The sequence below is a fragment of the Syzygium oleosum genome, unplaced genomic scaffold (assembly GCF_021117445.2).
Source record: "Syzygium oleosum isolate NSW1041296 unplaced genomic scaffold, Sole_v2.1 Sole_v2.04, whole genome shotgun sequence".
Classification (NCBI taxonomy): domain Eukaryota; kingdom Viridiplantae; phylum Streptophyta; class Magnoliopsida; order Myrtales; family Myrtaceae; genus Syzygium; species Syzygium oleosum.
In genome coordinates, this window is record NW_026607488.1 from 9134087 (window position 1) to 9138515 (window position 4429).

The window sequence follows — 4429 nt, forward strand, 5'->3', positions numbered from 1 at the left end:
GTGCTCTGCTAGCGAAGAAAGCAAAGCACGTATTTCTAGTACTCGTTTCCTTAACAATGTTTTTTAGGACAAATCTCTCTGCTGCTTTTCTGTGCTCCAGCTTCTCCAATTTTTCCGATGTTGGTGTCCGCGTCTTCTGAATAATATTTCTGGGATTCATCAGCCCTCAAGTTCAGGTGTGGTGGCGCTAGTCTTGCATTGCATTGCACCTCTTTCTTTCCTGTTACTTTGGTTAGCTTGCATTTGCTTATGTGGCGCTAGTTTGCATTGCACCTCTTTCATTCCTGTTACTTTAGTTAGCTTGCATCTGCTTATTGGGCTTACTAACCCATATTATTTTTTGGGTAATAGGTTTGTACGCTCTCCACACTTTGGATATTTCGGCAAGTGATCATAGTACTTTAATTTGGTGGTCAGTACATTTAACCATACTCTATACAAGTTACAGCACACGTTTAGTTATCTTTGATGTTTTCCAACTGGTTTCCTTCACAACCTGTCAAAACATTTAATGATTTCTATGTGTGAAAAGGTATAGCAAACATGTTATTGAATGCAATCTTTTCTATGTGAATGACATTTAAGAAATCAACAGGAAGTGCAATGTGCTAGGATTACAGGAATTATTTTGGGAGTCGGAAAACCTCTTCTACTTAAATCTTCAAAAATCAAACCTGAGAGCAATTGCACCTAAAGTCATCTACTCTAACTATATAAATATTTTCGTGAACATAGTACGAGGCCATTGAGAAGTTGACATGTGGCGCTCTCAATGTGTGAAACGTCTTTTCTATCATTTTCAGAACTCCCAAAATTAAAAAAGAAGAAAAGCCTTGATCCATGAAGTCAACCCAAAATTACAAAGAGCTTCTTTCAAGACTAAATAATATGGTTGTCGCAATCTACCTGTCCCGATCGGTTAGGCCAAGAGGTATTTGTCAAAAAATGTAAACATTAATTGATTCGTTTGAAGGACAAACCAAATAGTTCATAAATCTAAGGACCGAGGCACTCCCAAGCATCATAATCAAGAGTTGGCTAAAAACCCTAATCGAGATGCGGAAATGTCGTCTCCATATGCGTGAAAACCAGAAATTCTAAAAATTGGGAACTTGATTACACTAGCGATCTAATTAGTGCCCTTTCGGTACCTAAACTTGAACGCTCACAAACTAACGCACCGGGTAACCTATCGAAAAAACTTAAGATTCTACCTAGTCATGCTAAAAATGGAAAATAACAACTAATGTATTAAAGGTGTGCAACCAAATAATCATAAAGAAAATAAACAACCAGCGACCTATCATCATCTCTAAAAAAGAAAAGGCAATCAAAAGCCCTAAAGTAAAGCCCTAATGGCTTGCTCAAATTTTTTTGAAATTTTTTGTTTTTTTTTTTTTAAGGTTTTCTCAATTTTTACAAGTTTTAAACTAAGTCTAAAATGAGATAAAAACTAATATCTAGTGAAATTAAGCCAAAAACTGATTTCTGAACATTTTCCAATTTTTCTGAATTTTTTCGGAATTTTTCTGGATTTTTCCGAAATTTTTTATTTTTTTTATTAATAAAATAAGCATTTCGGACCGGGTCCCCTGACCCGATCCGGCGCGGCTCTCTGATTCATCAGACTTTTCAAATTTTGATTTTTTTTTTCTATTTTCTAATTTTCTTTTTCCCCTATTTCTTTTTCTCTTTAATTTTTTATTCCCCTTTTGTTTTCTGCTGCCCAGACTGGACGCCTTCTCCCTCATGGGCTCACCCAGAGTAGGGGTGTCAAAGTACCCGCTCAAATATGACCCGACCCGAACCGACCCGATCCAAACAAGGAATTTTCATATTGGGTCGGGTTGGCCTTAACTTGTTTTGGTAATAATAAAAACAAGGCTTAAATTTGTTTTGGATCTACCCGAGCCCGCCCGAAACAAGCCCACCCATTTGTCCTTCTTGTTCCAAGCGCGCCGAAACCCTATCTTCTTGTTCAAAGTAACGGACAGAAACCTCCTCGCGACGGGAACTTCATCGTCGCCTTCCCTCCTTCCTTCGACCTCCATATCCGAGGCTCTCGCAAGCTTCGAGTTCGCCCGCCGGAGATCCCTCTCCCCGCTTCAATTGCCGGATCTCTCTCGCCGGCGCCTAGGCGGAGCTCGTGATCGCCGACTTCGAGGAACCGCCGCCATGGCTCCGCCGGCTCCGTCGCAGCGGTCCCAGTCGCCGTCCCAGCCTTCCGGGTGAGTCTTCCCCTTTGGGTGTTCCGGTTGGTGTTCGCTAGATGGGGTCGTCGCGTTCCGTGATTCTTGCACCCGATTGCCAGCTTGTTCATTTGATTGCGTGCTCCTCCCGTTCTCTCGAGTGCCTGATTGCTCGATTCTAGCTGCGTTCCTGCTCGTTCTCGACTGTTTCGGGTGTAGTTTGGGGTAAAGGGGTTACGGTGTTGTAATTCGTGATTTTAGTGCTAGTGTTGCGAGCTGAATTTCAAGCGATGTTTCGGGTGCGACGGTGGTGTTGCTTGGCTTTTGATTTTCGTATCCATGCGGGGTTACGTTAGCCGAATTCTGTTGAGTGTTCAAATTTGGAGCTTTTGCAATGCTCTCGGGGAAGTAAACTTTTTGGTTGTTGGGTCTTGAATTTACACTTTTCTTTGCTTGGGAATGTGTTCAGTTCGATTCCGTTGAAAGTTCTTACCTATGTCTGTGGTTCCCCAGAGTAGTATTGGTTAAACAATGATTAGTAAACCTCTAAACACGAACCGACCCGACCCGATCCAAACCCGACCCGATTGTGCGACTATATCATGTTCGGGTCTTGTTTCGGGTCGGGCCAAGCACATATATTCATTGTTTCGGGTCGGGTCGGGTCGGGTATCATGAAAACCCGACCCGACCCGACTCGTTGACACCCCTAACCCAGAGCTCACTGGGAACGTCTTCTTCTTGGTGAATCGCCGGCGACCCAAACTCCGAACCAAAATCGGCTTCTTTGAGTGGCGTTGACGACGAATCTGCTCGGACTAAAATCGCAACTCCACCATCACCGAACCAAAGTCCCTAAACCAGCACCACCGGCCACTAAGGGCGCGCATGGAATCCATTCTGGAGCAGAAATTCTGCTCCAGAATGCATTCCGGAACATAAATGCGTTTGTTAAAATAATTTTGGAATGCATTCTGGAGCAATTTTTGCATTCTGGAATAAAAACGCGTATGGTAAAACTTCATTCTTTTTTTTGCTCTAGAATGAATTTTTGCTTCCAGAATGAGTTTTGGCACAAAAAATAGAAGCTACTTTTTATAGCTTCTCTCTTCCAGAATGCATTCTAGCCCAAATTTCCTTTTTTACAAGAAATAAAAAATTTCAAAAAATAAAAAAATCAAAAATTTCAAAATTTCACAAAATGGCTTAGAATACCTGTGGCCATCCACTTTGAGTGAAATTTAAACTTTTTGAGGTGCCAAAAAAAATAAAAAAATCAAAAATTTCAAAATTTCACAAAATGGCTTAGAATACCTATGGTCACCCACTTTCAGTGAAATTTAAATTTTTTTAGGTGCCCAAAAAAATAAAAAAAAATAAAAAACTTCAAAATTTTACAAAATGGCTTTGAATACCTGTGGCCACTCACTTTGAGTAAAATTTAAATTTTTTGAGGTGCAAAAAAAAAATCAAAAAATATAAAATAAAAAATTTTACAGAATGGTTTAGAATACCTGTGGCCACCCACTTTGAGTGAAATTTAAATTTTTTTAGGTGCAAAAAAAAATAAAAATTTTCAAAACTTCACAAAATGGCTTAAAATACCTGTGGCCACCCACTTTGAGTGAAATTTAAATTTTTTGAGGTACCCAAAAATATAAAAATTTCAAAACTTCACAGAATGGCTTAGAATATCTGTAGCCACTCACTTTGAGTAAAATTTAAATTTTTTGAGGTGCCCAAAAAAATAAAAAAATTCAAAACTTCACAAAATGACTTAGAATACCTGTGGCCACCCACTTTGAGTGAAATTTAAAATTTTTTAGGTGCCAAAAAAAATCAACAAATCAAAATAGATTTCTGGAGCAGAATTAGTCATGTTTTACCAAACAGATTTCTCCTCCAAAAATCAATTTTTGGCAGGAATTCCAGAAATCAATTTCTGGCAAGAATTTGATTTCTGAAACGGAATGGTTACCATTTGCACCCTAAATCGCTAACATCGGTGACACACTTTCGTTTGCCGACCGTCAAATTTTCGACCTCAACAACTGACGCTAGGTCTGGACAAACAGGCATGAACACACATAAAATAGAGATAGAGAGCTAACGGTTGTGGCCTCAAACCGCGGGCGCATCTCCAGTGAGGGGAATGGATCTCCGGCGAGGGAATACGTACACGCGGCCGACTCGGACAATGTGCGAAACATGGCATAAAAGCAAAAGAAAAACATCGAGTC

General features: G+C 40.0%; 1 long non-coding RNA gene across 1 annotated transcript; it reads left to right on the plus strand.

Moving 5' to 3' along the window:
* Window positions 1-462, plus strand: LOC130137923 (uncharacterized). Its single transcript, XR_008816356.1, has 2 exons — window positions 1-176; window positions 352-462. It is a non-coding gene; the product is annotated as an uncharacterized LOC130137923 (long non-coding RNA).
* The last annotated feature ends 3967 nt before the right edge of the window (window positions 463-4429 follow it).